This window comes from Phyllobates terribilis, unplaced genomic scaffold (assembly GCF_046119375.1).
Source record: "Phyllobates terribilis strain yellow unplaced genomic scaffold, ASM4611937v1 Scaffold_4__5_contigs__length_816908805, whole genome shotgun sequence".
In the NCBI taxonomy this organism is placed as follows: Eukaryota; Metazoa; Chordata; class Amphibia; order Anura; family Dendrobatidae; genus Phyllobates; species Phyllobates terribilis.
The window spans coordinates 191,497,035-191,521,780 of record NW_027362764.1 but is presented as its reverse complement, the minus strand read 5'-3'; positions in this window follow the sequence as shown (position 1 = coordinate 191,521,780).

Sequence of the window (24,746 nt, the reverse complement as noted above, 5' to 3'; positions counted from 1 at the left end):
AGTAGTGTCTCCTGACTGTTGTGACACAAAAATATATCTGTTGAAAATAGTCTTGTGTAGGCTCGACATCCCAGTTTGGTTTCGCAGTACCATGGGTCAAATCACTGTACTATCCAGTTTTGGGCCTTTGGTATCTAAAAAAAAAGCAGTTTGAGTGTGTCGCTCACTGTTCAGCCACAAATATCTCTATTTAAAAAAGTGTGGTATACCCCAGTAAACAATAACTGTGGTTTTGCCATCCCACGGTAAAAAATCTCTATTATTCAGGTTTTGGTATATTTTCCGTAAAGAAAAACTGTAGTGTCTCCTGACTGTTGTGACATAAAAATATATCTGTTGAAAATAGTCTTGTGTAGGCCCGACATCCCAGTTTGGTTTCGCAGTTCCACGGGTCAAATCGCTGTACTATCCAGTTTTGGGTCTTTGGTATCTAAACAAAAAGCAGTTTGAGTGTGTCGCTCACTGTTCAGCCGCAAATTTCTCTATTTAAAAAAGTGTGGTATACCCCAGTAAACAATAACTGTGGTTTTGCCATCCCACGGTAAAAAATCTCTATTATTCAGCTTTTGGTAGTTTTTTCCGTAAAGAAAAACAGTAGTGTCTCCTGACTGTTGTGACACCAAAATATATCTGTTGAAAATAGTCTTGTGTAGCCCCGACATCCTAGTGTGGTTTCGCAGTTCCACCAGTCAAATCGCTGTACTTTCCAGATTTGGGCCTTTGGTATCTAAGAAAAAAGCAGTTTGAGTGTGTCGCTCACTGTTCAGCCGCAAATATCTCTATTTAAAAAAGTGTGGTATACCCCAGTAAACAATAACTGTGGTTTTGCCACCCCACGGTAAAAAATCTCTATTATTCAGGTTTTGATATATTTTCCGTAAAGAAAAACAGTAGTGTCTCCTGACTGTTGTGACACAAAAATATATCTGTTGAAAATAGTCTTGTGTAGGCCCGACATCCCAGTTTGGTTTCGCAGTACCACGGGTCAAATCGCTGTACTATCCAGTTTTGGGCCTTTGGTATCTAAAAAAAAAGCAGTTTGAGTGTGTCACTCACTGTTCAGCCACAAATATCTCTATTTAAAAAAGTGTGGTATACCCCAGTAAACAATAACTGTGGTTTTGCCATCCCACAGTAAAAAATCTCTATTATTCAGCTTTTGGTAGTTTTTTCCGTAAAGAAAAACAGTAGTGTCTCCTGACTGTTGTGACACAAAAATATATCTGTTGAAAATAGTCTTGTGTAGCCCCGACATCCCAGTGTGGTTTCGCAGCTCCACCGGTCAAATCGCTGTACTATCCAGTTTTGGGCCTTTGGTATCTAAAAAAAAAGCAGTTTGAGTGTGTCGCTCACTGTTCAGCCGCAAATATCTCTATTTAAAAAAGTGTGGTATACCCCAGTAAACAATAACTGTGGTTTTGCCATCCCACGGTAAAAAATCTCTATTATACAGGTTTTCGTATATTTTCCGTAAAGAAAAACAGTAGTGTCTCCTGACTGTTGTGACACAAAAATATATCTGTTGAAAATAGTCTTGTGTAGGCCCCACATCCCAGTGTGGTTTCGCAGTTCCATGGGTCAAATCACTGTACTATCCAGATTTGGGCCTTTGGTATCTAAGAAAAAAGCAGTTTGAGTGTGTCGCTCACTGTTCAGCCGCAAATATCTCTATTTAAAAAAGTGTGGTATACCCCAGTAAACAATAACTGTGGTTTTGCCATCCCACGGTAAAAAATCTCTATTATTCAGGTTTTGGTGTATTTTCCGTAAAGAAAAACAGTAGTGTCTCCTGACTGTTGTGACACAAAAATATATCTGTTGAAAATAGTCTTGTGTAGGCTCGACATCCCAGTTTGGTTTCGCAGTACCATGGGTCAAATCACTGTACTATCCAGTTTTGGGCCTTTGGTATCTAAAAAAAAAGCAGTTTGAGTGTGTCGCTCACTGTTCAGCCACAAATATCTCTATTTAAAAAAGTGTGGTATACCCCAGTAAACAATAACTGTGGTTTTGCCATCCCACGGTAAAAAATCTCTATTATTCAGCTTTTGGTAGTTTTTTCCGTAAAGAAAAACAGTAGTGTCTCCTGACTGTTGTGACACCAAAATATATCTGTTGAAAATAGTCTTGTGTAGCCCCGACATCCCAGTGTGGTTTCGCAGTTCCACCGGTCAAATCGCTGTACTATCCAGTTTTGGGCCTTTGGTATCTAAAAAAAAAGCAGTTTGAGTGTGTCGCTCACTGTTCAGCCGCAAATATCTCTATTTAAAAAAGTGTGGTATACCCCAGTAAACAATAACTGTGGTTTTCCAATCCCACGTTAAAAAATCTCTATTCTTCAGCTTTTGGTAGTTTTTTCCGTAAAGAAAAACAGTAGTGTCTCCTGACTGTTGTGACACAAAAATATATCTGTTGAAAATAGTCTTGTGCATGCCCGACATCCCAGTGTGGTTTCGCAGTTCCATGGGTAAAATCGCTGTACTATCCAGTTTTGGGCCTTTGGTATCTAAAAAAAATGCAGTTTGAGTGTGTCATTCACTGTTCAGCCGCAAATATCTCTATTTAAAAAAGTGTGGTATACCCCAGTAAAAAATAACTGTGGTTTTGCCATCCCATGGTAAAAAATCTCTATTCTTCAGCTTTTGGTAGTTTTTTCCGTAAAGAAAAACAGTAGTGTCTCCTGACTGTTGTGACACAAAAATATATCTGTTGAAAATAGTCTTGTGTAGCCCCAACATCCCAGTGTGGTTTCGCAGTTCCACCGGTCAAATCGCTGTACTATCCAGTTTTGGGCCTTTGGTATCTAAGAAAAAAGCAGTTTGAGTGTGTCGCTCACTGTTCAGCCGCAAATATCTCTATTTAAAAAAGTGTGGTATACCCCAGTAAACAATATCTGTGGTTGTGCCATCCCACGGTAAAAAATCTCTATTATTCAGGTTTTGGTATATTTTCTGTAAAGAAAAACAGTAGTGTCTCCTGACTGTTGTGACACAAAAATATATCTGTTGAAAATAGTCTTGTGTAGGCCCGACATCCCAGTGTGGTTTCGCAGTTCCACGGGTCAAATCGCTGTACTATCCAGTTTTGGGCCTTTGGTATCTAAAAAAAAAGCAGTTTGAGTGTGTCGCTCACTGTTCAGCCGCAAATATCTCTATTTAAAAAAGTGTGGTATACCCCAGTAAACAATAACTGTGGTTTTGCCATCCCACGGTAAAAAATCTCTATTATTCAGCTTTTGGTAGTTTTTTCTGTAAAGAAAAACCGTAGTGTCTCCAGACTGTTGTGACACAAAAATATACCTGTTGAAAATAGTCTTGTGTAGGCCCCACATCCCAGTGTGGTTTCGCAGTTCCATGGGTCAAATCACTGTACTATCCAGATTTGGGCCTTTGGTATCTAAGAAAAAAGCAGTTTGAGTGTGTCGCTCACTGTTCAGCCGCAAATATCTCTATTTAAAAAAGTGTGGTATACCCCAGTAAACAATAACTGTGGTTTTGCCATCCCACGGTAAAAAATCTCTATTATTCAGGTTTTGGTATATTTTCCGTAAAGAAAAACTGTAGTGTCTCCTGACTGTTGTGACATAAAAATATATCTGTTGAAAATAGTCTTGTGTAGGCCCGACATCCCAGTTTGGTTTCGCAGTTCCACGGGTCAAATCGCTGTACTATCCAGTTTTGGGTCTTTGGTATCTAAACAAAAAGCAGTTTGAGTGTGTCGCTCACTGTTCAGCCGCAAATTTCTCTATTTAAAAAAGTGTGGTATACCCCAGTAAACAATAACTGTGGTTTTGCCATCCCACGGTAAAAAATCTCTATTATTCAGCTTTTGGTAGTTTTTTCCGTAAAGAAAAACAGTAGTGTCTCCTGACTGTTGTGACACCAAAATATATCTGTTGAAAATAGTCCTGTGTAGCCCCGACATCCTAGTGTGGTTTCGCAGTTCCACCAGTCAAATCGCTGTACTTTCCAGATTTGGGCCTTTGGTATCTAAGAAAAAAGCAGTTTGAGTGTGTCGCTCACTGTTCAGCCGCAAATATCTCTATTTAAAAAAGTGTGGTATACCCCAGTAAACAATAACTGTGGTTTTGCCACCCCACGGTAAAAAATCTCTATTATTCAGGTTTTGATATATTTTCCGTAAAGAAAAACAGTAGTGTCTCCTGACTGTTGTGACACAAAAATATATCTGTTGAAAATAGTCTTGTGTAGGCCCGACATCCCAGTTTGGTTTCGCAGTACCACGGGTCAAATCGCTGTACTATCCAGTTTTGGGCCTTTGGTATCTAAAAAAAAAGCAGTTTGAGTGTGTCACTCACTGTTCAGCCACAAATATCTCTATTTAAAAAAGTGTGGTATACCCCAGTAAACAATAACTGTGGTTTTGCCATCCCACAGTAAAAAATCTCTATTATTCAGCTTTTGGTAGTTTTTTCCGTAAAGAAAAACAGTAGTGTCTCCTGACTGTTGTGACACAAAAATATATCTGTTGAAAATAGTCTTGTGTAGCCCCGACATCCCAGTGTGGTTTCGCAGCTCCACCGGTCAAATCGCTGTACTATCCAGTTTTGGGCCTTTGGTATCTAAAAAAAAAGCAGTTTGAGTGTGTCGCTCACTGTTCAGCCGCAAATATCTCTATTTAAAAAAGTGTGGTATACCCCAGTAAACAATAACTGTGGTTTTGCCATCCCACGGTAAAAAATCTCTAATATACAGGTTTTCGTATATTTTCCGTAAAGAAAAACAGTAGTGTCTCCTGACTGTTGTGACACAAAAATATATCTGTTGAAAATAGTCTTGTGTAGGCCCCACATCCCAGTGTGGTTTCGCAGTTCCATGGGTCAAATCACTGTACTATCCAGATTTGGGCCTTTGGTATCTAAGAAAAAAGCAGTTTGAGTGTGTCGCTCACTGTTCAGCCGCAAATATCTCTATTTAAAAAAGTGTGGTATACCCCAGTAAACAATAACTGTGGTTTTGCCATCCCACGGTAAAAAATCTCTATTATTCAGGTTTTGGTGTATTTTCCGTAAAGAAAAACAGTAGTGTCTCCTGACTGTTGTGACACAAAAATATATCTGTTGAAAATAGTCTTGTGTAGGCTCGACATCCCAGTTTGGTTTCGCAGTACCATGGGTCAAATCACTGTACTATCCAGTTTTGGGCCTTTGGTATCTAAAAAAAAAGCAGTTTGAGTGTGTCGCTCACTGTTCAGCCACAAATATCTCTATTTAAAAAAGTGTGGTATACCCCAGTAAACAATAACTGTGGTTTTGCCATCCCACGGTAAAAAATCTCTATTATTCAGCTTTTGGTAGTTTTTTCCGTAAAGAAAAACAGTAGTGTCTCCTGACTGTTGTGACACCAAAATATATCTGTTGAAAATAGTCTTGTGTAGCCCCGACATCCCAGTGTGGTTTCGCAGTTCCACCGGTCAAATCGCTGTACTATCCAGTTTTGGGCCTTTGGTATCTAAAAAAAAAGCAGTTTGAGTGTGTCGCTCACTGTTCAGCCGCAAATATCTCTATTTAAAAAAGTGTGGTATACCCCAGTAAACAATAACTGTGGTTTTCCAATCCCACGTTAAAAAATCTCTATTCTTCAGCTTTTGGTAGTTTTTTCCGTAAAGAAAAACAGTAGTGTCTCCTGACTGTTGTGACACAAAAATATATCTGTTGAAAATAGTCTTGTGTATGCCCGACATCCCAGTGTGGTTTCGCAGTTCCATGGGTCAAATCGCTGTACTATCCAGTTTTGGGCCTTTGGTATCTAAAAAAAATGCAGTTTGAGTGTGTCATTCACTGTTCAGCCGCAAATATCTCTATTTAAAAAAGTGTGGTATACCCCAGTAAAAAATAACTGTGATTTTGCCATCCCATGGTAAAAAATCTCTATTCTTCAGCTTTTGGTAGTTTTTTCCGTAAAGAAAAACAGTAGTGTCTCCTGACTGTTGTGACACAAAAATATATCTGTTGAAAATAGTCTTGTGTAGCCCCAACATCCCAGTGTGGTTTCGCAGTTCCACCGGTCAAATCGCTGTACTATCCAGTTTTGGGCCTTTGGTATCTAAGAAAAAAGCAGTTTGAGTGTGTCGCTCACTGTTCAGCCGCAAATATCTCTATTTAAAAAAGTGTGGTATACCCCAGTAAACAATATCTGTGGTTGTGCCATCCCACGGTAAAAAATCTCTATTATTCAGGTTTTGGTATATTTTCTGTAAAGAAAAACAGTAGTGTCTCCTGACTGTTGTGACACAAAAATATATCTGTTGAAAATAGTCTTGTGTAGGCCCGACATCCCAGTGTGGTTTCGCAGTTCCACGGGTCAAATCGCTGTACTATCCAGTTTTGGGCCTTTGGTATCTAAAAAAAAAGCAGTTTGAGTGTGTCGCTCACTGTTCAGCCGCAAATATCTCTATTTAAAAAAGTGTGGTATACCCCAGTAAACAATAACTGTGGTTTTGCCATCCCACGGTAAAAAATCTCTATTATTCAGCTTTTGGTAGTTTTTTCTGTAAAGAAAAACCGTAGTGTCTCCAGACTGTTGTGACACAAAAATATACCTGTTGAAAATAGTCTTGTGTAGGCCCCACATCCCAGTGTGGTTTCGCAGTTCCATGGGTCAAATCACTGTACTATCCAGATTTGGGCCTTTGGTATCTAAGAAAAAAGCAGTTTGAGTGTGTCGCTCACTGTTCAGCCGCAAATATCTCTATTTAAAAAAGTGTGGTATACCCCAGTAAACAATAACTGTGGTTTTGCCATCCCACGGTAAAAAATCTCTATTATTCAGGTTTTGGTGTATTTTCCGTAAAGAAAAACAGTAGTGTCTCCTGACTGTTGTGACACAAAAATATATCTGTTGAAAATAGTCTTGTGTAGGCTCGACATCCCAGTTTGGTTTCGCAGTACCATGGGTCAAATCACTGTACTATCCAGTTTTGGGCCTTTGGTATCTAAAAAAAAAGCAGTTTGAGTGTGTCGCTCACTGTTCAGCCACAAATATCTCTATTTAAAAAAGTGTGGTATACCCCAGTAAACAATAACTGTGGTTTTGCCATCCCACGGTAAAAAATCTCTATTATTCAGCTTTTGGTAGTTTTTTCCGTAAAGAAAAACAGTAGTGTCTCCTGACTGTTGTGACACCAAAATATATCTGTTGAAAATAGTCTTGTGTAGCCCCGACATCCCAGTGTGGTTTCGCAGTTCCACCGGTCAAATCGCTGTACTATCCAGTTTTGGGCCTTTGGTATCTAAAAAAAAAGCAGTTTGAGTGTGTCGCTCACTGTTCAGCCGCAAATATCTCTATTTAAAAAAGTGTGGTATACCCCAGTAAACAATAACTGTGGTTTTCCAATCCCACGTTAAAAAATCTCTATTCTTCAGCTTTTGGTAGTTTTTTCCGTAAAGAAAAACAGTAGTGTCTCCTGACTGTTGTGACACAAAAATATATCTGTTGAAAATAGTCTTGTGTATGCCCGACATCCCAGTGTGGTTTCGCAGTTCCATGGGTCAAATCGCTGTACTATCCAGTTTTGGGCCTTTGGTATCTAAAAAAAATGCAGTTTGAGTGTGTCATTCACTGTTCAGCCGCAAATATCTCTATTTAAAAAAGTGTGGTATACCCCAGTAAAAAATAACTGTGGTTTTGCCATCCCATGGTAAAAAATCTCTATTCTTCAGCTTTTGGTAGTTTTTTCCGTAAAGAAAAACAGTAGTGTCTCCTGACTGTTGTGACACAAAAATATATCTGTTGAAAATAGTCTTGTGTAGCCCCAACATCCCAGTGTGGTTTCGCAGTTCCACCGGTCAAATCGCTGTACTATCCAGTTTTGGGCCTTTGGTATCTAAGAAAAAAGCAGTTTGAGTGTGTCGCTCACTGTTCAGCCGCAAATATCTCTATTTAAAAAAGTGTGGTATACCCCAGTAAACAATATCTGTGGTTGTGCCATCCCACGGTAAAAAATCTCTATTATTCAGGTTTTGGTATATTTTCTGTAAAGAAAAACAGTAGTGTCTCCTGACTGTTGTGACACAAAAATATATCTGTTGAAAATAGTCTTGTGTAGGCCCGACATCCCAGTGTGGTTTCGCAGTTCCACGGGTCAAATCGCTGTACTATCCAGTTTTGGGCCTTTGGTATCTAAAAAAAAAGCAGTTTGAGTGTGTCGCTCACTGTTCAGCCGCAAATATCTCTATTTAAAAAAGTGTGGTATACCCCAGTAAACAATAACTGTGGTTTTGCCATCCCACGGTAAAAAATCTCTATTATTCAGCTTTTGGTAGTTTTTTCTGTAAAGAAAAACCGTAGTGTCTCCAGACTGTTGTGACACAAAAATATACCTGTTGAAAATAGTCTTGTGTAGGCCCGACTTCCCAGTGTGGTTTCGCAGTTCCACGGGTCAAATCGCTGTACTATCCAGTTTTGGGCCTTTGGTATCTAAAAAAAAGCAGTTTGAGTGTGTCGCTCACTGTTCAGCCGCAAATATCTCTATTTAAAAAAGTGTGGTATACCCCAGTAAACAATAACTGTGGTTTCGCCATCCCACGGTAAAAAATCTCTATTATTCAGGTTTTGGTATATTTTCCGTAAAGAAAAACAGGAGTGTCTCCTGACTGTTGTGACACAAAAATATATCTGTGGAAAATAGTCTTGTGTAGGCCCGACATCCCAGTGTGGTTTCGCAGTACCACGGGTCAAATCGCTGTACTATCCAGTTTTGGGCCTTTGGTATCTAAAAAAAAAGCAGTTTGAGTGTGTCGCTTACTGTTCAGCCGCAAATATCTCTATTTAAAAAAGTGTGGTATACCCCAGTAAGCAATAACTGTGGTTTTGCCATCCCACGGTAAAAAATCTCTATTATTCAGGTTTTGGTATATTTTCCGTAAAGAAAAACAGTAGTGTCTCCTGACTGTTGTGACACAAAAATATATCTGTGGAAAATAGTCTTGTGTAGGCCCGACATCCCAGTGTGGTTTCGCAGTACCACGGGTCAAATCGCTGTACTATCCAATTTTGGGCCTTTGGTATCTAAAAAAAAAGCAGTTTGAGTGTGTCGCTCACTGTTCAGCCGCAAATATCTCTATTTAAAAAAGTGTGGTATACCCCAGTAAACAATAACTGTGGTTTTGCCATCCCACGTTAAAAAATCTCTATTCTTCAGCTTTTGGTAGTTTTTTTCCGTAAAGAAAAACAGTAGTGTCTCCGGACTGTTGTGACACAAAAATATATCTGTTGAAAATAGTCTTGTGTAGGCCCGACATCCCAGTGTGGTTTCGCAGTTCCATGGGTCAAATCGCTGTACTATCCAGTTTTGGGCCTCTGGTATCTAAAAAAAAAGCAGTTTGAGTGTGTCGCTCACTGTTCAGCCGCAAATTTCTCTATTTAAACAAGTGTGGTATACCCCAGTAAACAATAACTGTGGTTTTGCCATCCCACGGTAAAAAATCTCTATTATTCAGCTTTTAGTAGTTTTTTCTGTAAAGAAAAACCGTAGTGTCTCCTGACTGTTGTGACACAAAAATATATCTGTTGAAAATAGTCTTGTGTAGGCCCGACATCCCAGTGTGGTTTCGCAGTTCCACGGGTCAAATCGCTGTACTATCCAGTTTTGGGCCTTTGGTGTCTAAACAAAAAGCAGTTTGAGTGTGTCGCTCACTGTTCAGCCGCAAATATCTCTATTTAAAAAAGTGTGGTATACCCCAGTAAACAATAACTGTGGTTTTGCCATCCCACGTTAAAAAATCTCTATTCTTCAGCTTTTGGTAGTTTTTTCCGTAAAGAAAAACAGTAGTGTCTCCGGACTGTTGTGACACAAAAATATATCTGTTGAAAATAGTCTTGTGTAGGCCCGACATCCCAGTGTGGTTTCGCAGTTCCATGGGTCAAATCGCTGTACTATCCAGTTTTGGGCCTCTGGTATCTAAAAAAAAAGCAGTTTGAGTGTGTCGCTCACTGTTCAGCCGCAAATTTCTCTATTTAAAAAAGTGTGGTATACCCCAGTAAACAATAACTGTGGTTTTGCCATCCCACGGTAAAAAATCTCTATTATTCAGCTTTTAGTAGTTTTTTCTGTAAAGAAAAACCGTAGTGTCTCCTGACTGTTGTGACACAAAAATATATCTGTTGAAAATAGTCTTGTGTAGGCCCGACATCCCAGTGTGTTTTCGCAGTTCCATGGGTCAAATCGCTGTACTATCCAGTTTTGGGCCTCTGGTATCTAAAAAAAAAGCAGTTTGAGTGTGTCGCTCACTGTTCAGCCGCAAATATCTCTATTTAAAAAAGTGTGGTATACCCCAGTAAACAATAACTGTGGTTTTGCCATCCCACGGTAAAAAATCTCTATTATTCAGGTTTTCGTATATTTTCCGTAAAGAAAAACAGTAGTGTCTCCTGACTGTTGTGACACAAAAATATACCTGTTGAAAATAGTCTTGTGTAGGCTCGACATCCCAGTGTGGTTTCGCAGTTCCACGTGTCAAATCGCTGTACTATCCAGTTTTGGGCCTTTGGTATCTAAAAAAAAAGCAGTTTTAGTGTGTCGCTCACTGTTCAGCCGCAAGTATCTCTATTTAAAAAAGTGTGGTATACCCCAGTAAACAATAACTGTGGTTTTGCCATCCCACGGTAAAAAATCTCTATTATTCAGCTTTTGGTAGTTTTTTCCGTAAAGAAAAACCGTAGTGTCTCCTGACTGTTGTGACTCAAAAATATATCTGTTGAAAGTAGTCTTGTGTAGGCCCAAGTTCCCAGTGTGGTTTCGCAGTTCCACGGGTCAAATAGCTGTACTATCCAGTTTTGGGCCTTTGGTATCTAAAAAAAAAGCAGTTTGAGTGTGTCGTTCACTGTTCAGCCGCAAATATTTCTATTTAAAAAAGTGTGGTATACCCCAGTAAACAATAACTGTGGTTTTGCCATCCCACGGTAAAAAATCTCTATTATTCAGGTTTTCGTATATTTTCCGTAAAGAAAAACAGTAGTGTCTCCTGACTGTTGTGACACAAAAATATATCTGTTGAAAATAGTCTTGTGTAGGCCCGACATCCCAGTGTGGTTTCGCAGTTCCACGGGTCAAATCGCTGTACTATCCAGTTTTGGGCCTTTGGTGTCTAAACAAAAAGCAGTTTGAGTGTGTCGCTCACTGTTCAGCCGCAAATATCTCTATTTAAAAAAGTGTGGTATACCCCAGTAAACAATAACTGTGGTTTTGCCATCCCACGGTAAAAAATCTCTATTCTTCAGCTTTTGGTAGTTTTTTCCGTAAACAAAAACAGTAGTGTCTTCGGACTGTTGTGACACAAAAATATATCTGTTGAAAATAGTCTTGTGTAGGCCCGACATCCCAGTGTGGTTTCGCAGTTCCATGGGTCAAATCGCTGTACTATCCAGTTTTGGGTCTTTGGTATCTAAAAAAAAAGCAGTTTGAGTGTGTCGCTCACTGTTCAGCCGCAAATATCTCTATTTAAAAAAGTGTGGTATACCCCAGTAAACAATAACTGTGGTTTTGCCATCCCACGGTAAAAAATCTCTATTATTCAGGTTTTCGTATATTTTCCATAAAGAAAAACAGTAGTGTCTCCTGACTGTTGTGACACAAAAATATATCTGTTGAAAATAGTCTTGTGTAGGCTCGACATCCCAGTGTGGTTTCGCAGTTCCACGCGTCAAATCGCTGTACTATCCAGTTTTGGGCCTTTGGTATCTAAAAAAAAAGCAGTTTGAATGTGTCGCTCACTGTTCAGCCGCAAATATCTCTATTTAAAAAAGTGTGGTATACCCCAGTAAACAATAACTGTGGTTTTGCCATCCCATGGTAAAAAATCTCTATTATTCAGCTTTTGGTAGTTTTTTCCGTAAAGAAAAACCGTAGTGTCTCCTGACTGTTGTGACACCAAAATATATCTGTTGAAAATAGTCTTGTGTAGGCACGACTTACCAGTGTGGTTTCGCAGTTCCACGGGTCAAATCGCTGTACTATCCAGTTTTGGGCCTTTGGTATCTAAAAAAAAAGCAGTTTGAGTGTGTCGCTCACTGTTCAGCCACAAATATCTCTATTTAAAAAAGAGTGGTACACCCCAGTAAACAATAACTGTGGTTTTGCCATCCCACGGTAAAAAATCTCTATTATTCAGGTTTTGGTATATTTTCCGTAAAGAAAAACAGTAGTGTCTCCTGACTGTTGTGACACAAAAATATATCTGTTGAAAATAGTCTTGTGTAGGCCCGACATCCCAGTGTGGTTTCGCAGTGCCACGGGTCAAATCGCTGCACTATCCAGTTTTGGGCCTTTGGTATCTAAAAAAAAAGCAGTTTGAGTGTGTCGCTCACTGTTCAGCTGCAAATATCTCTATTTAAAAAAGTGTGGTATACCCCAGTAAACAATAACTGTGGTTTTGCCATCCCACGGTAAAAAATCTCTATTATTCAGCTTTTGGTAGTTTTTTCCGTAAAGAAAAACCGTAGTGTCTCGTGACTATTGTGACACAAAAATATATCTGTTGAAAATAGTCTTGTGTAGGCCCAACTTCCCAGTGTGGTTTCGCAGTGCCACGGGTCAAATCGCTGTACTATCCAGTTTTGGGCCTTTGGTATCTAAAGAAAAAGCAGTTTGAGTGTGTCGCTCACTGTTCAGCTGCAAATATCTCTATTTAAAAAAGTGTGGTATACCCCAGTAAACAATAACTGTGGTTTTGCCATCCACGGTAAAAAATCTCTATTATTCAGCTTTTGGTAGTTTTTTCCGTAAAGAAAGATAGTAGTGTCTCCTGACTGTTGTGACACCAAAATATATCTGTTGAAAATAGTCTTGTGTAGGCCCAAGTTCCCAGTGTGGTTTCGCAGTTCCACGGGTCAAATCGCTGTACTATCCAGTTTTGGGCCTTTGGTATCTAAAAAAAAGCAGTTTGAGTGTGTCGTTCACTGTTCAGCCGCAAATATTTCTATTTAAAAACGTGTGGTATACCCCAGTAAACAATAACTGTGGTTTTGCCATCCCACGGTAAAAAATCTCTATTATTCAGGTTTTCGTATATTTTCTGTAAAGAAAAACAGTAGTGTCTCCTGACTGTTGTGACACAAAAATATATCTGTTGAAAATAGTCTTGTGTAGGCCCGACATCCCAGTGTGGTTTCGCAGTTCCACGGGTCAAATCGCTGTACTATCCAGTTTTGGGCCTTTGGTGTCTAAACAAAAAGCAGTTTGAGTGTGTCGCTCACTGTTCAGCCGCAAATATCTCTATTTAAAAAAGTGTGGTATACCCCAGTAAACAATAACTGTGGTTTTGCCATCCCACGGTAAAAAATCTCTATTCTTCAGCTTTTGGTAGTTTTTTCCGTAAAGAAAAACAGTAGTGTCTCCTGACTGTTGTGACACCAAAATATATCTGTTGAAAATAGTCTTGTGTAGGCCCGACATCCCAGTGTGGTTTCGCAGTTCCATTGGTCAAATCACTGTACTATCCAGATTTGGGCCTTTGGTATCTAAGAAAAAAAGCAGTTTGAGTGTGTCGCTCACTGTTCAGCCGCAAATATCTCTATTTACAGTTATATGAAAAAGTTTGGGCACCCCTATTAATCTTAAGCTTATTGTTTTATAAAAATTGGTGTTTTTGCAGCAGCTATTTCAGTTTGATATATGTAATAACTGTTGGACCCAGTAATGTTTCTGCCTTGAAATGAGGTTTATTGTACTAACAGAAAATGTGCAATCTGCATTCAAACAAAATTTGACAGGTGCATAAGTATGGGCACCTCACCAGAAAAGTGACATTAATATTTAGTAGATCCTCCTTTTGCAAAAATAACACCTTCTAGTCGCTTCCTGTAGCTTTTAATGAGTTCCTGGATCCTGGATGAAGGTGTTTTTGACCATTCCTCTTTACAAAACAATTCCAGTTCAGTTAAGTTTGATGGTCGCCGAGCATGGACAGCCCTCTTCAAATGATCCCACAGATGTTCAATGATATTCAGGTCTGGGGACTGGGATGGCCATTCCAGAACATTGTAATTGTTCCTCTGCATGAATGCCTGAGTAGATTTGGAGCGGTGTTTTGGATCATTGTCTTGCTGAAAGATCCATCCCCTGCGTAACTTCAACTTTGTCACTGATTCTTGAACATTATTGTCAAGAATCTGCTGATACTGAGTGGAATCCATGCGTCCCTCAACTTTAACAAGATTCCCGGTGCCGGCATTGGCCACACAGCCCCAAAGCATGATGGAACCTCCACCAAATTTTACTGTGGGTAGCAAGTGTTTTTCTTGGAATGTTGTGTTTTTTTGCCGCCATGCATAACGCCTTTTTGTGTGACCAAACAACTCAATCTAGGTTTCATCAGTCCACAGGACCTTCTTCCAAAAGGAAATTGGCTTCTCCAAATGTGCTTTTGCATACCTCAGCCGACTCTGTTTGTGGCGTGCTTGCAGAAACGGCTTCTTTCGCATCACTCTCCCATACAGCTTTTCCTTGTGCAAAGTGCGTTGTATAGTTGCCCGATGCACAGTGACACCATCTGCAGCAAGTTGATGCTGCAGCTCTCTGGAGTTGGTCTGAGGATTGTCCTTGACTGATCTCACCATTCTTCTTCTCTGCCTTTCTGAAGTTTTTCTTGGCCTGCCACTTCTGGCCTTAACAAGAACTGTCCCTGTGTTCTTCCATTTCCTTACTATGTTCCTCACAGTGGAAACTGACAGGTTAAATCTCTGAGACAGCTTTTTGTATCCTTCCCCTGAACAACTATGTTGAATAATCTTTGTTTTCAGATCATTTGACAGTTGTTTTGAGGAGCCCATGATGCCACTCTTCAGAGGAGATTCAAACAGGAGAACAACTTGCAAGTGGCCACTTTAAGTAGCTTTTCTCATGATTGCATACACCTGGCTATGAAGTTCAAAGCTCAATGAGGTTACAAAGCCAAAAAAAGTGCTTTAGTAAGTCAGTAAAAAGTAGGTAGGAGTATTTAAAACAAGAAAATGATAAGGGTGCCCAAACTTATGCACCTGTCAAATTTTGTTTGAATGCAGATTGCACATTTTCTGTTAGTACAATAAACCTCATTTCAAGGCAGAAACATTACTGTGTCCAACAGTTATTACATATATCAAACTGAAATAGCTGTTTAAAAACACCAATTTTTATAAAACATGAAGCTTAAGATTAATAGGGGTGCCCAAACTTTTTCATATGACTGTAAAAAAGTGTGGTATACCCCAGTAAACAATAACTGTGGTATTGCAATCCCACGGTAAAAAATCTCTATTATTCAGGTTTTGGTATATTTTCCGTAAAGAAAAACAGTGTTGTCTCCTGACTGTTGTGACACAAAAATATATCTGTTGAAAATAGTCTTGTGTAGGCCCGACATCCCAGTGTGGTTTCGCAGTTCCACGGGTAAAATCGCTGTACTATTCAGTTTTGGGCCTTTGGTATCTAAACAAAAAGCAGTTTGAGTGTGTCGCTCACTGTTCAGCCGCAAATATCTCTATTTAAAAAAGTGTGGTATACCCCAGTAAACAATAACTGTGGTTTTGCCATCCCACGGTAAAAAATCTCTATTATTCAGCTTTTGGTAGTTTTGTCCGTAAAGACCGTAGTGTCTCCTGACTGTTGTGACACAAAAATATATCTGTTGTAAATAGTCTTGTGTAGACCCAACTTCCCAGTGTGGTTTCGCAGTTCCACGGGTCAAATCGCTGTACTATCCAGTTTTGGGCCTTTGGTATCTAAAAAAAAAGCAGTTTGAGTGTGTCGCTCACTGTTCAGCCGCAAATATCTCTATTTAAAAAAGTGTGGTATACCCCAGTAAACAATAACTGTGGTTTTGCCATCCCACGGTAAAAAATCTCTATTATTCAGGTTTTCGTATATTTTCCGTAAAGAAAAACAGTAGTGTCTCCTGACTGTTGTGACACAAAAATATATCTGTTGAAAATAGTCTTGTGTAGGCCCAAGTTCGCAGTGTGGTTTCGCAGTTCCACGGGTCAAATCACTGTACTATCCAGTTTTGGGCCTTTGGTATCTAAAAAAAAAGCAGTTTGAGTGTGTCGCTCACTGTTCAGCCGCAAATATCTCTTTTTAAAAAAGTGTGGTATACCCCAATAAACAATAACTGTGGTTTTGCCATCCCACGGTAAAAAAAATCTCTATTATTCAGGTTTTCGTATATTTTCCGTAAAGAAAAACAGTAGTGTCTCCTGACTGTTGTGACACAAAAATATATCTGTTGAAAATAGTCTTGTGTAAGTAACGAGCCCCCTGGGCCTGTGCTGTGCAGGGGGATACCCGGAGCCGGATCGCTGGGGGTTGTAGTCTCAATGTGGCAGTGACCCGGTCCGTGCCCAGGGCGGTCAAACCAGTGGCAGTCTATAGGTAAGAACAATGTCCGACTACGCCACCTGTGGATTGCGGTCAGTGGGGACCGCCGCTGCGCTGCCGACCGCTGAGGCTGATGTTGTTTGCGCAGCCGAGTATGGGATAACTCCCCACGGGAGATGTATTGCCTCAGGGCAGCTAAGGTGGATGATGGGAGTGATGGTGTGAGCGTCCCAGTAGTAATGGTGCTGGTGCGGCAAGGAATCACAGAGACGTGTGGTGCAGTTCAGGGTCTTTACTGATGGTATAAAGCAGACCCTCCCGGGAGTACTGGTTAGCAGTAGGGGCCTGGTCAGTCTGTGAGCAAGCAGGATCTCCCCTGGCCAGGTGGAGTTGTAGGCCTCCCCGACTATCTGCACTCTTTCCTGGCTACCTTGCCCTATGCGGGTAGAAGTAGCCCACGTCCCTGATTATACCGTGTGGTGCTCACCCATATGGCCGGTGACTTGGGGACTTCCGTCAGCCTTCGCTTCACGATGGCGGTGCTGGTCCCTTGCTTGTGAACGTGCCTTCGGGTTTCTATGGCCAGAGGACATGGAATCCCCTGCCGGTTGGATTCTGCTGCTGGACCTTGATGTCCCCACAGCCTCGGACTCCGTGTCCGGTATTAGTGTCTTCAGCCAAGGCGAGCTCTCTAGCTTCCAGCCTCTGGCACTCGTTCCTACTCCTACAGAGCTCCAGTTGTCACTTTCCCTCTCCAGGCTCTGACTACCCTAATCCCGCCCCAGACCCAGTTTATAAGGCAGATTCCTCCCCTCCCAAGTCTGGGCGGGCAGTGTTGCATACTTAGGGCTCCTGACCAGAGAAACCTCCCACTTGCTCTCAGACATAATATCTCTATTACTGTGGCAACCAGACCCCTGGGGTGTCACATAAGCCTTACATCCCAGTGTGGTTTCGCAGTTCCACGGGTCAAATCGCTGTATTATCCAGTTTTAGGCCTTTGGTATCTAAAAAAAAAGGAGTTTGAGTGTGCCGCTCACTGTTCAGCCGCAAATATCTCTATTTAAAAAAGTGTGGTATACCCCAGTAAACAATAACTGTGGTTTTGCCATCCCATGTTAAAAAATCTATATTATTCAGCTTTTGGTAGTTTTTTCCGTAAAGAAAAACAGTAGTGTCTCCTGACTGTTGTGACACAAAAATATATCTGTTGAAAATAGTCTTGTGTAGGCCCGACATCCCAGTGTGGTTTCGCAGGTCCACGGGTCAAATCGCTGTACTATCCAGTTTTGGGCCTTTCGTATCTAAAAAAAAGCAGTTTGAGTGTGTCGCTCACTGTTCAGCCGCAAATATCTCTATTTAAAAAAGTGTGGTATACCCCAGTAAACAATAACTGTGGTTTTGCCATCCCACGGTAAAAAATCTCTATTATTCAGCTTTTGGTAGTTTTTTCCGTAAAGAAAAATATTAGTGTCTCCTGACTGTTGTGACACAAAAATATATCTGTTGAAAATAGTCTTGTGTAGGCCCGACATCCCAGTGTGGTTTCGCAGTTCCACGGGTCAAATCGCTGTACTATCCAGTTTTGGGCCTTTGGTATCTAAAAAAAAAGGAGTTTGAGTGTGTCGCTCACTGTTCAGCCGCAAATATCTCTATTTAAAAAAGTGTGGTATACCCCAGTAAACAATAACTGTGGTTTTGCCATCCCACGGTAAAAAATCTCTATTATTCAGCTTTTGGTATATTTTCCATAAAGAAAAACAGTAGTGTCTCCTGACTGTTGTGACACAAAAATATATCTGTTGAAAATAGTCTTGTGTAGGCCCGACATCCCAGTGTGGTTTCGCAGTTCCACGGGTCAAATCGCTGTACTATCCAGTTTTGGGCCTTTGGTATCTTAAAAAAAAGCAGTTTGAGTGTGTCGCTCACTGTTCAGCCGCAAATATCTCTATTTTAAAAAGTGTGGTATACCCCAGTAAACAATAACTGTGGTTTTGCCATCCCACGGTAAAAAATCTCTATTATTCAGCTTTTGGTAGTTTTTTCCGTAAAGAAAAACAGTAGTGTCTCCTGACTGTTGTGACACAAAAATATATCTGTTGAAAATAGTCTTGTGTAGGCCCGACATACCAGTGTGGTTTCGCAGTTCCACGGGTCAAATCGCTGTACTATCCAGTTTTTGGCCTTTGGCATCTAAAAAAAAGCAGTTTGAGTGTGTCGCTCACTGTTCAGCCGCAAATATCTCTATTTAAAAAAGTGTGGTATACCCCAGTAAACAATAACTGTGGTTTTGCCATCCCACGGTAAAAAATCTGTATTTTTCAGGTTTTGGTATATTTTCCGTAAAGAAAAACAGTAGTGTCTCCTGACTGTTGTGACACAAAAATATATCTGTTGAAAATAGTCTTGTGTAGGCCCGACATCCCAGTGTGGTTTCGCAGTTCCACGGGTCAAATTGCTGTACTATCCAGTTTTGGGCCTTTGGTATCTAAAAAAAAAGCAGTTTGAGTGTGTCGCTCACTGTTAAGCCGCAAATATCTCTATTTAAAAAAGTGTGGTATACCCCAGTAAAAAATAACTGTGGTTTTGCCATCCCACGGTAAAAAATCTCTATTATTCAGCTTTTGGTATTTTTTTCCGTAAAGAAAAACAGTAGTGTCTCCTGACTGTTGTGATACAGAAATATATCTGTTGAAAATAGTCGTGTGTAGGTCCGACATCCCAGTGTGGTTTCACTGTTCCATGGGTCAAATCGCTGTACTATCCAGTTTTGGGCCTTTGGTATCTAAAAAAAAAGCAGCTTGAGTGTGTCGCTCACTGTTCAGCCGCAAATATCTCTATTTAAAAAAGTGTGGTATACCCCAGTAAACAATAACTGTGGTTTTGCCATCCCACGGTAAAAAATCTCTATTATTCAGCTTTTGGTAGTTTTTTCCGTAAAGAAAAATATTAGTGTCTCCTGACTGTTGTGACACAAAAATATATCTGTTGAAAATAGTCTTGTGTAGGCCCGACATCCCAGTGTGGTTTCGCAGTTCCACGGGTCAAATCGCTGTACTATCCAGTTTTGGGCCTTTGGTATCTAAAAAAAAAGGAGTTTGAGTGTGTCGCTCACTGTTCAGCCGCAAATATCTCTATTTAAAAAAGTGTGGTATACCCCAGTAAACAATAACTGTGGTTTTGCCATCCCACGGTAAAAAATCTCTATTATTCAGCTTTTGGTATATTTTCCATAAAGAAAAACAGTAGTGTCTCCTGACTGTTGTGACACAAAAATATATCTGTTGAAAATAGTCTTGTGTAGGCCCGACATCCCAGTGTGGTTTCGCAGTTCCACGGGTCAAATCGCTGTACTATCCAGTTTTGGGCCTTTGGTATCTTAAAAAAAAGCAGTTTGAGTGTGTCGCTCACTGTTCAGCCGCAAATATCTCTATTTTAAAAAGTGTGGTATACCCCAGTAAACAATAACTGTGGTTTTGCCATCCCACGGTAAAAAATCTCTATTATTCAGCTTTTGGTAGTTTTTTCCGTAAAGAAAAACAGTAGTGTCTCCTGACTGTTGTGACACAAAAATATATCTGTTGAAAATAGTCTTGTGTAGGCCCGACATACCAGTGTGGTTTCGCAGTTCCACGGGTCAAATCGCTGTACTATCCAGTTTTTGGCCTTTGGCATCTAAAAAAAAGCAGTTTGAGTGTGTCGCTCACTGTTCAGCCGCAAATATCTCTATTTAAAAAAGTGTGGTATACCCCAGTAAACAATAACTGTGGTTTTGCCATCCCACGGTAAAAAATCTGTATTTTTCAGGTTTTGGTATATTTTCCGTAAAGAAAAACAGTAGTGTCTCCTGACTGTTGTGACACAAAAATATATCTGTTGAAAATAGTCTTGTGTAGGCCCGACATCCCAGTGTGGTTTCGCAGTTCCACGGGTCAAATTGCTGTACTATCCAGTTTTGGGCCTTTGGTATCTAAAAAAAAAGCAGTTTGAGTGTGTCGCTCACTGTTAAGCCGCAAATATCTCTATTTAAAAAAGTGTGGTATACCCCAGTAAAAAATAACTGTGGTTTTGCCATCCCACGGTAAAAAATCTCTATTATTCAGCTTTTGGTATTTTTTTCCGTAAAGAAAAACAGTAGTGTCTCCTGACTGTTGTGATACAGAAATATATCTGTTGAAAATAGTCGTGTGTAGGTCCGACATCCCAGTGTGGTTTCACTGTTCCATGGGTCAAATCGCTGTACTATCCAGTTTTGGGCCTTTGGTATCTAAAAAAAAAGCAGCTTGAGTGTGTCGCTCACTGTTCAGCCGCAAATATCTCTATTTTAAAAAGTGTGGTATACCCCAGTAAACAATAACTGTGGTTTTGCCATCCCACTTTAAAAAATCTCTATAATTCAGGTTTTGTTATATTTTCCGTAAAGAAAAACAGTAGTGTCTCCTGACTGTTGTGACACAAAAATAAATCTGTTGAAAATAGTCTTGTGTAAGTAACGCGCCCCCTGGGCCTGTGCTGTGCAGGGGGATACCCGGAGCCGGATCGCTGGGGGTTGTAGTCTCAATGTGGCAGTGACCCGGTCCGTGCCCAGGGCGGTCAAACCAGTGGCAGTCTATAGGTAAGAACAATGTCCGACTACGCCACCCGTGGATTGCGGTCAGTGGGGACCGCCGCTGCGCTGCCGACCGCTGAGGCTGATGTTGTTTGCGCAGCCGAGTATGGGATAACTCCCCACGGGAGAAGTATTGCCTCAGGGCAGCTAAGGTGGATGATGGGAGTGATGGTGTGAGCGTCCCAGTAGTAATGGTGCTGGTGCGGCAAGGAATCACAGAGACGTGTGGTGCAGTTCAGGGTCTTTACTGATGGTATAAAGCAGACCCTCCTGGGAGTACTGGATAGCAGTAGGGGCCTGGTCAGTCTGTGATCAAGCAGGATCTCCCCTGGCCAGGTGGAGTTGTAGGCCTCCCCGACTATCTGCACTCTTTCCTGGCTACCTTGCCCTATGCGGGTAGAAGTAGCCCACGTCCCTGAGTATACCGTGTGGTGCTCACCCATATGGCCGGTGACTTGGGGACTTCCGTCAGCCTTCGCTTCACGATGGCGCTGCTGGTCCCTTGCTTGTGAACGTGCCTTCGGGTTTCTATGGCCAGAGGACATGGAATCCCCTGCCGGTTGGATTCTGCTGCTGGACCTTGATGTCCCCACAGCCTCGGACTCCGTGTCCGGTATTAGTGTCTTCAGCCAAGGCGAGCTCTCTAGCTTCCAGCCTCTGGCACTCGTTCCTACTCCTACAGAGCTCCAGTTGTCACTTTCCCTCTCCAGGCTCTGACTACCCTAATCCCGCCCCAGACCCAGTTTATAAGGCAGATTCCTCCCCTCCCAAGTCTGGGCGGGCAGTGTTGCATACTTAGGGCTCCTGACCAGAGAAACCTCCCACTTGCTCTCAGACATAATATCTCTATTACTGTGGCAACCAGACCCCTGGGGTGTCACATAAGCCCGACATCCCAGTGTCTTCGCAGTTCCACGGGTCAAATCGCTGTATTATCCAGTTTTAGGCCTTTGGTATCTAAAAAAAAAAGGAGTTTGAGTGTGTCGCTCACTGTTCAGCCGCAAATATCTCTATTTAAAAAAGTGTGGTATACCCCAGTAAACAATAACTGTGGTTTTGCCATCATACGGTAAAAAATCTCTATTATTCAGCTTTTGGTATATTTTCCATAAAGTAAAACAGTAGTGTCTCCTGACTGTTGTGACACAAAAATATATCTGTTGAAAATAGTCTTGTGTAGGCCCGACATACCAGTGTGGTTTCGCAGTTCCATGGGTCAAATCGCTGTACTATCCAGTTTTTGGCCTTTGGCATCTAAAAAAAAGCAGTTTGAGTGTGTCGCTCACTGTTTAGCCGCAAATATCTCTATTTAAAAAAGTGTGGTATACCCCAGTAAACAATAACTGTGGTTTTGCCATCCCACGGTAAAAAATCTGTATTTTTCAGCTTTTGGTATATTTTCCGTAAAGAAAAACAGTAGTGTCTCCTGACTGTTGTGACACAAAAATATATCTGTTGAAAATAGTCTTGTGTAGGCCCGACATCCCAGTGTGGTTTCGCAGTTCCACGGGTCAAATTGCTGTACTATCCAGTTTTGGGCCTTTGGTATCTAAAAAAAAAGCAGTTTGAGTGTGTCGCTCACTGTTAAGCCGCAAATATCTCTATTTAAAAAAGTGTGGTATACCCCAGTAAACAATAACTGTGGTTTTGCCATCCCACCGTAAAAAATCTCTATTATTCAGCTTTTGGTATTTTTTTCCGTAAAGAAAAACAGTAGTGTCTCCTGACTGTTGTGATACAGAAATATATCTGTTGAAAATAGTCGTGTGTAGGTCCGACATTCCAGTGTGGTTTCACTGTTCCATGGGTCAAATCGCTGTACTATCCAGTTTTGGGCCTTTGGTATCTAAAAAAAAAGCAGCTTGAGTGTGTCGCTCACTGTTCAGCCGCAAATATCTCTATTTTAAAAAGTGTGGTATACCCCAGTAAACAATAACTGTGGTTTTGCCATCCCACTTTAAAAAATCTCTATAATTCAGGTTTTGTTATATTTTCCGTAAAGAAAAACAGTAGTGTCTCCTGACTGTTGTGACACAAAAATATATCTGTTGAAAATAGTCTTGTGTAAGTAACGCGCCACCTGGGCCTGTGCTGTGCAGGGGGATACCCGGAGCCGGATCGCTGGGGGTTGTAGTCTCAATGTGGCAGTGACCCGGTCCGTGCCCAGGGCGGTCAAACCAGTGGCAGTCTATAGGTAAGAACAATGTCCGACTACGCCACCCGTGGATTGCGGTCAGTGGGGACCGCCGCTGCGCTGCCGACCGCTGAGGCTGATGTTGTTTGCGCAGCCGAGTATGGGATAACTCCCCACGGGAGAAGTATTGCCTCAGGGCAGCTAAGATGGATGATGGGAGTGATGGTGTGAGCGTCCCAGTAGTAATGGTGCTGGTGCGGCAAGGAATCACAGAGACGTGTGGTGCAGTTCAGGGTCTTTACTGATGGTATAAAGCAGACCCTCCCGGGAGTACTGGTTAGCAGTAGGGGCCTGGTCAGTCTGTGAGCAAGCAGGATCTCCCCTGGCCAGGTGGAGTTGTAGGCCTCCCCGACTATCTGCACTCTTTCCTGGCTACCTTGCTCTATGCGGGTAGAAGTAGCCCACGTCCCTGAGTATACCGTGTGGTGCTCACCCATATGGCCGGTGACTTGGGGACTTCCGTCAGCCTTCGCTTCACGATGGCGGTGCTGGTCCCTTGCTTGTGAACGTGCCTTCGGGTTTCTATGGCCAGAGGACATGGAATCCCCTGCCGGTTGGATTCTGCTGCTGGACCTTGATGTCCCCACAGCCTCGGACTCCGTGTCCGGTATTAGTGTCTTCAGCCAAGGCGAGCTCTCTAGCTTCCAGCCTCTGGCACTCGCTCCTACTCCTACAGAGCTCCAGTTGTCACTTTCCCTCTCCAGGCTCTGACTACCCTAATCCCGCCCCAGACCCAGTTTATAAGGCAGATTCCTCCCCTCCCAAGTCTGGGCGGGCAGTGTTGCATACTTAGGGCTCCTGACCAGAGAAACCTCCCACTTGCTCTCAGACATAATATCTCTATTACTGTGGCAACCAGACCCCTGGGGTGTCACATAAGCCCGACATCCCAGTGTCTTCGCAGTTCCACGGGTCAAATCGCTGTATTATCCAGTTTTAGGCCTTTGGTATCTAAAAAAAAAAGGAGTTTGAGTGTGTCGCTCACTGTTCAGCCGCAAATATCTCTATTTAAAAAAGTGTGGTATACCCCAGTAAACAATAACTGTGGTTTTGCCATCATTCGGTAAAAAATCTCTATTATTCAGCTTTTGGTATATTTTCCATAAAGTAAAACAGTAGTGTCTCCTGACTGTTGTGACACAAAAATATATCTGTTGAAAATAGTCTTGTGTAGGCCCGACATACCAGTGTGGTTTCGCAGTTCCATGGGTCAAATCGCTGTACTATCCAGTTTTTGGCCTTTGGCATCTAAAAAAAAGCAGTTTGAGTGTGTCGCTCACTGTTTAGCCGCAAATATCTCTATTTAAAAAAGTGTGGTATACCCCAGTAAACAATAACTGTGGTTTTGCCATCCCACGGTAAAAAATCTGTATTTTTCAGCTTTTGGTATATTTTCCGTAAAGAAAAACAGTAGTGTCTCCTGACTGTTGTGACACAAAAATATATCTGTTGAAAATAGTCTTGTGTAGGCCCGACATCCCAGTGTGGTTTCGCAGTTCCACGGGTCAAATTGCTGTACTATCCAGTTTTGGGCCTTTGGTATCTAAAAAAAAAGCAGTTTGAGTGTGTCGCTCACTGTTAAGCCGCAAATATCTCTATTTAAAAAAGTGTGGTATACCCCAGTAAACAATA